General features: G+C 33.5%; 1 long non-coding RNA gene across 4 annotated transcripts; it reads right to left on the reverse strand.

Moving 5' to 3' along the window:
• Positions 1-5572: 5572 nt before the first annotated feature.
• Positions 5573-8813, reverse strand: LOC121221180 (uncharacterized). Of its 4 annotated transcripts, XR_005918698.1 has the most exons (6): positions 8411-8813; positions 7988-8049; positions 7734-7789; positions 7158-7466; positions 6661-7059; positions 5573-5910 (listed from the first exon to the last, which is right to left on the reverse strand). It is a non-coding gene; the product is annotated as an uncharacterized lncRNA (long non-coding RNA). The 4 variants fall into 4 exon arrangements; XR_005918696.1 differs by having other exon boundaries at positions 6661-7356; positions 8411-8812; XR_005918695.1 differs by having other exon boundaries at positions 6661-7466; positions 8411-8812.
• Between the last annotated feature and the right edge of the window lie 3297 nt (positions 8814-12110).

Raw genomic sequence — 12110 nt, forward strand, 5'->3', positions numbered from 1 at the left:
ATATCCAAACAAAACAGAATGCTAAAATGGTAACGATTTTTAGTTGAGTATCGATACTTTTCATAAAATATCGATACCAGCAACTAATTATTGATACCATTGCTTTTCAAGGAAAATGGAATTGAATTTTTGTATAAATTTTCCTAAAGGTATCAATTAGGTATCGTGTAACACCCCGAACCCGAAACCGACACCGGAGTCGAACACGAGGTGTTAACTGACTTTAACCCCTTATAAAATTTATTTTCCAGACACTGCCCAATCTGTGTACTATTCGTTTTAAAAATCATATCTTGAGTTTCGTAACTCGAAAATCAGTTTTGTAATTTTTCCTAGAAACTAGACTCATGTGCCCATCTATGTATTTTTTTCTAGAATTTTTGGTTGGGCCAATTAGTACAGTTTATTAGTCAAAGTCTCCCATGTTGCAGGGGTCGACTACACTGACCTTTTCCCATTACGACTTGGATATCTCCCTGCACGGGGCTTCAATACTGATGCCGTTTGTTTCTATGAAAACTAGACTCAGAGAGGAATCTGTACATATATGGTACGACCCCTAATTATCTCTGGTTAATTTATAATGAATTTCCAAAGTCGGAGCAGGGAATCCAGAAACCGTTCTGGCCCTGTCCCACAAAAATCTGATTATCTCTTAATATACTGCCCATATGATCTTTTCGTTACTTCCTCATGAAAACAGACTCATCGAGCTTCGATTACATAATTTATTCATCAATTAATTCCACTCCTACTATTTTTAGTGATTTTTCAATCTCATGACACTGCTGCTTCCAGCATCTGTTACGAAAGTAACTAGGTCCATTTCATGCCTACCCTTGATCCAACTCAATCGAACATTCGTGCCATTTTCGCATGGCTTAAAGTTTACATGCCAAAGTTCAAACACAACGTAATAGCTTATACATGCCAAAATGTTCTTCTAAGCCAACTAAGAAGAAAGTACCAAAACTTGCTATCCGGTGTGATGACTTCGATGACGGCCTGACCCCGCAAAAATAGATGAGTCCAAGCAACCTATAATGGGTGACAAGGAAACGCCGAGTGAGTTTATAACTCAGTAAGTCATAAGCAATGCACTACCATCCATCAATAACATTATCACAAGAGGAAACAAAATGGAACGAGACAATTTACTCCATCCATACCGAACCATACCATAGTTCCTCCAACCTATCGATTCAGTTTCATATCAATTCATGCATTCACATTCCATATACTCATCAATAGGACATTGAAGCATTTTCATAAATCAATTTATTTTCGTTACAATCAAACGACTAAACGGCCTTTCACCCATCCTACGATAAATTTTATGTACGTGACTTCAAATATATTTGTCACATAGGTTCAAACTTACCGAGCTCAACACCAAGTATAAGCATAGCACCTATTAGCCATGTACTCAAGACACTTACCCGATCCGCTGTCCGCGATCGACTCAATAGTGTCGCACACATAGTGTCCATAATGATTCACGAATGTATATTGAGCCCGCACACTCAGTGCTATATAGTCAACTCGCACACTTAGTGCTACGTAATCAAATCGCACACTTAGTGCTACATAGTCAATCTCGCACACTTAGTGCCGCATGGTCAATTCGCACACTTAGTGCATCATATTCATTTCGCACACTTAGTGCAACATAGTCAAATCGCACACTTAGTGCTGTACAATTTAATCCCGCGCACTTAGCGCCAATCTCATGGTCATAAATGGTTATACCCGCACGTTTAGTACCGAGATCAACAACTCAGTACATCTTACCTCTTTTCTTTTCATTCAACAATTTCATCATCACATACGTACATGCATATATATATGTATATTTATTCATTCCATTCAGCATCAATACATAAACATTATGACCATTTGAAAGAATACCAACTACATGCTTAATGACTTACCTTGTGTTGGGTAAGACGGTTCCAACTCGGCTACTCAGTGATCTTTTCTTTGCCTTTGCTTGATTCTCCTCCTTTAGCTCCTTGAGCTTAATCAATAATTCACTAGTTTAACCATCTTGTTAAACATTCATAATTCAATTACACATGCTTATGTATGTTTGTATATTCGGCAACCATCCTCACTAATTACTCATGTTGATGGCCGAATGGATGTATGTGTGTACAATGTCAACTATAACATCATGTAATTCCACATATGACTACATTTCTTATGTTCCACATCTTAATGCCCATTATACATAATCAAATTTAACATCATCTATATACTTACTCATATGGCCGAATATACATACCCCCATATAATATCATTTTCATTCCATTTAACACTTAATTTCCACCACATAAACACTTGGCCGATTTTGCTAGCACACAAGCCTATGACCGAATGTCCTTGACCTCTAGTCACCTAGATTTTTATTCTTTAAGCCTCATCCAACTCATATTTTTCATTGACAACCTCCTTAACTTCAATTTATTCACATCTTTAATCATGCTACATTCGACCATTATTTAACAATAATTCATGCATCCTTTTTATTAAACACTCAAAATCAACCATCTTCATACCTCATCACCAAAGACATCAAAATACCAACCAAGAATGTAACATTCATGGCCGAATATCATCTCCATCAATTAACAAAATTTGAACCATGGCTAGGTAGATTTTCACTTACAACTTAAAATATACATGAATCTCAAAGAATAATATCAAACATACCTTAGTCTAGCAAACCACCATAGCCGATTTTCTCAAGCTTTTCCCCTTCCTTTCTTTCCTCTATTCGGCCAAGGAGGTTCAAGAATGAACACTTTTTTTTTTGTTTTCTTTCTTCAATTCACGGCAACAAGGGGGTATGGATGAGACCATGTTATTTTTTTTTTCATCACCCTTCCTTTCATTATTTAATCACCATGCTCATTATTTTATTTTTCTTAACATACATCACTAGCATAACATGTTGGAGACATGTTTCCACCCATAACATGGCCGGCCACTATGCTTTAGGGAGGGGGAATTTGACATGCAAGTCCCCTTTTTCTTCCACTTGCACTAATAGGTCCTCATGCATTGACCTATCACATTTTAAAATTTTCTCATATAAGTCCTATGCAATCGACTAAATCGAAGCTTGAAATTTTCACACATTCATGATTACATATTCTAGACAATAAACATCACATTAAAACCTTTCGGTGACTCGGTTTAGCGGTCCCGAAACCACTTCCCGACTAGGGTCAATTTTGGGCTGTCACATATCGATACCTGAAACATCCCGATTTTGGGCCTAGTCGAAACAGTGGTTTCGGGACCACAAATTCGAAGAGGAAAAAATTATTTTTCTTATATTTTTATGGTCTACGATTTTAGAAAATGATTTCATGAAAATTTCGTTCGAAAATTTCAACGTTTGGGCACTCAATTTAGTCAAAAGGACTAAATTATAAAAAGTGTAAAAGTTGAGTTCTACATGTTAGAGGTATCGAATTGTTATGAAATTTTAAATTGGAGGTCCTTATATGGTAATTAGACCATTGGTTAAGTTGGTAGACAAAAATGGACATGGTTAGACATGTTTCCAAAGTTTTTCATTAAGGGCATTTTGGTCATTTAGTTATTAAAATGAACTAAAAAAAATTAAATGCCAATTTTTGTCCATCTTCAACCCCATGGCCGAATTTCACACAGGGAAACCATGGCTAGGGTTTTTCAAGCTTCCAAGCTCGATTGTAAGTCTGTTCTAGCCCCGTTTTTAATGTTTTTTATGTTTTTGGAGTCCCGGTAACTTGATTTAGCTTATTCTAGCAATAATTTAACCTAGGTTTCGTATTTGAAAATATACCCATAGGTGAAATGTGTTTATTTTGATGTTTTACGATAGGATATGAAGCTTGAAATTATGTTAAACAACTTTTGCTAAGTGATTTTAAGTGAAAACGAGTAAAACGACATAATCGGTAAAAATACCTAATGTTCATAAGTAAGTGTTAGAGTGGGAATTTGATGATGCCATAGAAGGTAAAAATGTTCAGCATGTCATAAAACCTAGAATAAGGGATGAAGTTTAATTTTCGAGCTTTGGGACAAAACTATAAATATGCAAAAGTTTAAGGGCAAAAATGTAATTTTTTCAAAGTTTGAGTTGAGGACTGTTTTGATGAATGTGAGTATTAAATAAGCTAATTTTCTATTATAGATCAAGAAGAATAAAATTCGAAGTTAGACTGAGGAAAGAAAAGGGTTGAGGACTAAAGTGCTGGATTTAATCATATTTTGTACCGAGGTAAGTTTACGGTAAACAAATGCAATATTTTGATAATTATTATTAATGCTGTTATTTTTCAGAAATTATGTATTTATTTCATGAAAATATCTAATGTTAACTCAAGTATGAGATGACAGAGAATCAGTGTTAAAAGGCCCCGTTGAAACATGAGGAATGTATTGGATACAAATGTCATGACATTCGGGTAAAGAGATCCCATGTAAGACCATGTTTGGGACATGGCATTGGCATCATTGAGATTATGAGAGGTCTCATGTAAGACCATGTTTGGGACATGGCGTTGGCACCAAGATGAGAGGTCCCATGTAAGATCATGTCTGGGACATGGCGTTGGCACCGAGATGAGAGGTCCCCCGTAAGACCATGTCTGGGACATGGCATGGGCACCTATATGAGAACTCTCATGTAAGACCATATCTAAGATATGGCATTGGCAGTACAAGAAACATCCCATGTAAGACTATGTCTCGGACATAGCTTTGGCATGTTGTATTCAGACAGGAGACCGAGTATCCTTAGTATTCCAAGTGATTCAACGGGCTAATAAATAGGCGCTGTTACATGAAAGTTCAGGTAAATGACTAATAGAGAAGTTTAGGTGAGTTAATAAGATTAAGAGTATCTCAGTTATCGGTTAAGAAAAGAAATTTTAGCAACGAAGGAGTAAGTTAAGCAAGCAAGTAAGTAAACGAGTAAGAGAGTAAGTAAAGAACACTACACCAAAACAGGCTTTTAACGTCACTTTTTTAGGCCTTTAGTGCCGCTAAAAGTCTTTGCGGCGCTTTGAGAAGCGCCGCCAAAAACCCCGCTAATGACAGCGTCGCTAACTTTAGCGATGTTTTATAACTAAATGTCGCTAAAGACCATGACCTTTAACGGCTCTCTTCCCAAAAACGCCGCTAAAGACCAAGACCTTTAGTAGCGCTTTTCCCACAAACGCCGTTAAAGACCAAGACCTTGAGCGGCACTTTTTCCACAAACGCCGCTAAAGACCATGACCTTTAGCGGCGCTTTTCCCACAAACACCGCTAAAGAACATGAACTTTAGCGGTGCTTACCCCACAAACGTTGCTAAAGAACTGATCTTTAGCGGCGCTTTTATCACAAACGCCGCTAAAAATACGGTTCTTTAGGGGCGTTTATGGAAAAGTGCCACTAATTTTGGCAAATTTGTAACATCCGATTTCCATCTATAAACAACCCTTCTTGTAACATAAAATCCAACCAAAAACGGCAAATTTAAATGATACTTCAAATTCAATTAAAGATATGTGATATAAATTAATAACTGAATTATATTTCAAAATATTTTTACAATAATATTAAAATTAACAATGTTAAAAATATTCTTACAATAACTAAATCACACTAAAATGTTTACACAATCACCTCCCAGAAACAGGTCCAGCAGTAACCACAAGAAAAAAAAAGAAAAATACACAAATCTCGAAACAACAATTTTTGGCAATCACTTTTTCAGGAGTAATACCGAAAAAATAACCCTTTGGTTTCAAAAAAAATGACACATTACTTAGAAGTCTGCTTGCTTTGTCTTCCGTTTCAAATCTTAACTGCAAATAGAAGAATAGAAATGCACTTCTGATTCATACATTAGAAGACCAAAACCACATCTGCAAATAAATAAAAGAAAAACATACACACAATAAGTACTGGAAAATTAAACCAATACTAACTTTCAAGGTAACACTTTGGAATAAAAATAAATAAGTAAAGGTCTAATAATGAATTTTATCCCCTTAATTTACAAAACCTGATAAGTTAGTCCAATTAATTAATTGGATAACATTAATAAACCTTACTGTTAAATTACTAGCTTGAATATCAACACTTCAATATTTAATATGTAAGGAATTATCAAAAATCAACATTTCAACATGCTAGCAAAGCAGCCTGCTCCTGCAGCATGCAAAGATGATCCAATGCTTCAATAGCATAAAAAAAGTAAAGTTTTTAAGCACGCTAAAATCCTAAAGAGAAATAAAGAAATTGACTTGGTCAAAGATATAGAAGTTTTTCATTGGCATAAATTTCAGTTAGAACATTGAACAAATAAGAAACTATATATATATAATGCAAAGTATAAATCCTGGCAATTCAATCTATTTGATTAAAAATCTACCAAATAGTTTGAACTCACATGCTTACCTGCTTCCTATATTGAAAGACAAAAACATGCATTAATTTTTCTATAGGAAGTGAAAACATAAAATTTAAGACTAAATAGAATATGGGTATCTCCCCATTATAAGGAAGAAAATCTAAGATGAGACGCAAAAAAAAAAATCAACATGAACCAGTTAAGGAATGAATTAAAAGAAACCCAATAAGCAGACAGAAAAAAAAGGAAAATTTATTATTACCTGTAGAAAAGTAACTTCAAGGGTGATTAATGTAAAAGCCTTTTCAGCTGAAAATAACGATAAGAAGAGAAGAGGTGAAAGTCCAAAATCCTATGCAAATATGGGTTTACTTTTTTTTCTTTTAATCATTTCTCTAAATTATTTACAAGAGAATCGGAAATTTTATTTAGGGGGTGGTGGAAAACCAAGAAACCATTCGAACCAAAAATTATAAAAAAGCAAGAAGCCATGTATTTAAATATATTCTCTTTTAGGAACATGGAGGTTTTGGGATCAAATTCTAACAAATTAAAGTTTCCAATGAAATTCAAAATTACACCATTAAGTAAATAAGAGTTTTAAATTACCTGAGATCAAAAACCCATTTTGGGTATAAACTTTTGTAACTATTTATTAAATCTGCAATGTCGTTTTGATGCAATTTTAAAACAACAAAATTTAAAAGAATAAAAAAAACAAAGCTTTTTTTGAGATGGGGATTCAATGAGGCAAAATACCTGTTCGTCAACGACATTGATATCACTGAGTTTAGGAGCAGATTTCTTCCCAGAACTGCCCATTTCTTTTGCTAAGAAATAGTTTCTTGAGAATCCAAATTCCTCTTCCTCCGTCGCGTTAAAATCCATTTTGTGAGAATCCGCTTGCTCAGATTCCATTCACAAGCATAGAAATGGTTGAGCTAGATAAACACAACGCCTACACAGGATCCAAGAAGTCCATTTACCTTGATATCAGTACTAGTGTATAGATATAGTCTGTTTGCTTAAAGCTTCATGCATTTGGTTCTGCTGCTAATTTGTTCAACACTGTACCACGTTGAAGGCAGAAATAGATAACTTAAACAAATTAGAAATAGATAAATTAAACAACTTAGACTAGATAACAGTAGTCTCTCTATCATATCCATCACTTAGAAATACATTTGCCTTATCTATTTATTTTTAAACTACTTTAAAAAAACATTCAGTCATCCTCAAAACCCAAAAAGTACCTCAGCCAAAATGGTTACATTAGCATTCAGCACAAGCAATTTAGTAAAAAAATTCCAAGTATTTCGATGAAAAAATACTCACTTATCAAAAACAAGAATTTTTGACGAATTACAAAAGCAGATCAAAGCCTGGTGCCCCTGTTAAGTCACAGTGAATATCTTAACCATCAAATTAACATATTAAATTCTATCAAAATGAATGATTAAAATTGGGATTAACATATTAATCATCAAATTAACATATTATGCATACAAGTCTAAAGCAATTTGTTGAACATCAACAGCTTAAAATTGGAATTAAAAGAGCAGTAATTCGTCATAAAGATAAAAACATACCGCGAGAGAATTTGGCTGTCGAGATCCATTTTGAGTGGCACTGCTGTCCCATAAGTATTGGCCTACACAGCATAATGAAATTTACTAAGGCACAAATGTCAGTTCATAAGACTCAACAATTAAACAAAAATTACAAATTTCCTCTCTTCTAACACATACTCCATAATAAAGTAATTGAAAAGAGAAAATCCTAAACAAAATTACAGTTAAAATCAGTATCGATAATAACAAATGGAGGGACGAGAGAACCATAAATAGTTACAAAGCCCTAAAATTTGAACCAAAATTTCAAATTTCCTCTATTCCAACACATTCATAGGACAAGTAAAATTAGATTCTGAGTAAATATTTTTCTCCATATTAACCAATACAAAAGAACAAAACAAATAAAAACTCAAAAGAATAGCAGAATAGGAAGCTAACCTGGTCCCATGTCTGGTAGTTATCATAAATCCTTGAGTATTTCCTCTCCATAGTCCTATGTACACACCCAGGCGTTTACGATATATAATTATATGATGGCGGTGGTGCATAACTAGGATGTTGCGACGTGTAGTAATAATTTTGTTGAGGATATGCAGATTGTGGTGGCGTGGGGTATCCATAAGGACTCCATGAATCTGTACCACTTTACCTGCTAGTTCGAGACCTCCTTCTGCTATAACCTTTTGAGGAGATGCAGAAGGCTGCCGATTTGGAGAAATTGGGGGGAAAAATAAAGAGAATCGGGGTAGGGGAGAAATGGTATGGGGAAAATAAAATGGGGAAAAAAGAAGAAGAAATTTCAAGTGGGATTTCTGGGGGTGTGGGGAAATAGATTTTGGGAAAAAGAAGGGGGAAAAAAATATTTCATTTGAAATTTTGGGATAAAAAATATGATTTTTTGTGGCGTTTTTTATAAAAACATATCATTGCTTATCTTTTGCGGCGTTTTTTATATAAATGCTACTAAAAATTAAAGTTCTGCTCATAAACGGCGCCGTTTTATTAACCTTTAACGCATAGTTCTGGCGTTTTCTGTAAAAAACGCCACAAAAAATTAATTTACTTAAGCCAAACGGTGACGTTTTAAATAAATAATTCTAAACTTTTTAAGTAATATTTATAAGAACTATATAAAATTATAAATTTTAGGTTTTTTTGTCTTTTTTGTTTGTATTTTTATTTCATTTCTTATAATTTGGTTCTATATATCCAAAATAATTAATTATACGTACCTAAATATATATCCATCCATATATATATCAATACGTATTTTAACTTATTTATTAATTCTATTTAAACTAATATTTAAATATATCAAATGGTTTAGATTAAATTTTTAAAAAAAACTAATTAATCTAAACCCAAAACCTTGATCTGACCCTAGAATCCCTAAACTCTAAATTCTTAACTCTTAACCCCTAACCCCTCTTTTACAATTATATAAGAACTTAATTAATATATAAATTAAAAAAATACTAATTAATCTAAACCTTAAACCTTAACCCGACCCTAAATCTCTAAACCCTAAATCACTAACTCTTAACCTCTAATCCCTAACCCTAAACCCCGAACTACTAACCCCTAAACCTTATTTAATATTTAAATTAAAAAATACTAATTAATCTAAACCCTAAAACCTAACCCGAATATGTAACCCCTAACCCTTAAACCTTATGTAATATAAATTAAAATACACTAATTAATCTAAACCATAAGCCCTAACCTGATATTGAATCCATAAACCCTAAATTCTTAACTCTTAATCTCTAACCCCTAACCCCTAAATCACAACCCTTAAACCAAAATCCCTGATTCCACAATCTATAAACCTTGAAATTGTAACTCCTAAATCGACCTTAAATCCTAAATTAACCATATACCCTAAACCATATATATTAAACCCTAAACTATAATGATAATTAATTAAATATTTTAAAATTAATACTATCATATCCTTTACAATTATATATGAAATTATTTAATATATAAATTAAAATCAATCAGTCATGTACCCAAAAAATTTTAAAATTATTTTAAATAATAGTATTTTAATTTTTCTATTTTTAACAAATATTTTTCTATGTTTTTTTTTCAAATTATTTCTACGTGTCATTATTTCAAACTTATCCATTTTTAACAAATATTCAATTAAAAATAAATTGAATTTTAACTAATATAAATAAACAAATTAAATAGTAAATAGACAAATAAAATGTTTTTGCGGCGCTTTTTCAAAAACGCGGCTAAATCCCCTAGCATTAGCGGCGCTTCTTGGAAAACGCCATTGAATCCCTGAGCATTAGCGGTGCATTTTTAAAAACGCAGCTAAAGCTCTGAGCATTAGCGGCGCTTTTTCAAAAACGCCGTCAGAGCCCTCAAAAGGTCAGAAAACGATGTCGTTGGGCTTAGGTTTTTTGCGGCGTTTTTCCAAAAAACACCGCTAATGCTCATTTTTAGTGGCACTTTCCTGAAAGCGCCGCTAATGCTCGATCTTTAGCGGTGTTTTATGTAAAGCACCGCTAATGCTCGATTTTTAGTGGCGTTTTTGTCAAAACACCGCTAAAAGCCTGTTTTGGTGTAGTGGAAGAAAGTAAAGATCTTAATGCTTAATAAAAATTTATGAATATAATTGTTTATGATAAATGTTGTTATTTATGAAGGTGTTTGTTGTTATAAATGTCTAGGTGATAAATTATGCATAGAAATCATGAAAAAGTAAAAATTGGTAGTGAATCAGTTTTGAGACAGCAGTAGTGACGTGATTTTGAAAAATCACCAAGGATAGTAGAAAATGAGTAAGAGGGTGGATGAGATATATAATTAAATCTTATTGAGTATATTTTCATAGAAAAATAACGGTGTAGACAAAGGAATTATGTATTCTGAGATATTTGTATTTTAGTTAGACAAGGTCAAAGTGGTTTTCGGAATTCCCTGTTATGACTTTGGAAAATCATTAAAAATTGTACAAAAATATTTATGAGTTTTAATTTATATTATAGATTTTTTATTGAGTCTATTTTCTTTACAAACAAGTGAGAACACCATATGAAGTCTGTACAATGAGATAATTAAATTTTAGTGACGAGAGGGCATGATAGTCAATCAGTGAAACAGGGGAGATTTTAACTAATAAACTGTACTAATTGGCTAAACAAAAAATTCTAAAAAAATTATGGTAAAAATATATATGAGTCTAGTTTCAGGGAAAATTTACAGATCTAAATTTTGAGTTTCTTATCTCGAGTTATAATTGATTTAGTGATTGTTGCACAGGTGGACAGCCTTATTATGAATAGTGAAATAACTTTTAAAAGTAAATTTTTATGCCTCGAACTTTTAAGTTAACTCAAGTAATGCCTCATGCTCGAGTCCGACAATGGTCTCGTGTAACGGGTGTTACATTTTATTGGTATTAGAGCAGGTTCAGTCGGTTCTTGGAATATTTAGTCGGTTCTTGGAATATTCAGTATGAATAAGAGTCTAGCTATAAATGCCATACTTATATATTTTGATAGTGTGACGACTCCTGACAATTTTGAAATGTTTTCTTTTATAGTTATGGATCTCGAACGAGTTGGTACAGATGAAGTAGAGAGTAATGTGCCTACTCTCACAGAAGGGACGGTGCCATCAGATGTTAATGTTAGTGAAAGGCCCGTTACAGTTAGTCAGGGATGAGAGGCTCGAGAAGCCTTCTTCCATGCTATGAATAAATAGTTTGTCGAGTTTGTTCGTATGAATCCGGCTGTTAGACCTCCACCCCCTCATGATTTTTATATTTCCTATGTAGCTCCCCCAATTATAGGTACAGTTATAGGAGAAAGGCCACCAGTTGATAAGATTAGAAAATAAGGAGCTGAAGAGTTTCGGGCTACTAAAGATGATGATGCAGAGAGAGTAAAATTTTGGCTTGAGAATACTAATAGAGTTTTTGATGAATTATCTGGTACACCTAAAGAATGCATGAAGTGTGTTGTCTCACTGCTCAGAGATTCGGCTTATCATTGGTGGAAGACTCTTGTGTCAGTGGTACCTAGTGAGAGGGTTACTTGGAATTTCTTTCAGGAGGAGTTCTGTAAGAAGTATATCAGTCAGAGGTTTATTGACCAGAAAAGAAAAGAGTTCCTTGAGTTAA

Source organism: Gossypium hirsutum, chromosome D09 (genome assembly GCF_007990345.1).
Source record: "Gossypium hirsutum isolate 1008001.06 chromosome D09, Gossypium_hirsutum_v2.1, whole genome shotgun sequence".
NCBI classification, from domain to species: domain Eukaryota; kingdom Viridiplantae; phylum Streptophyta; class Magnoliopsida; order Malvales; family Malvaceae; genus Gossypium; species Gossypium hirsutum.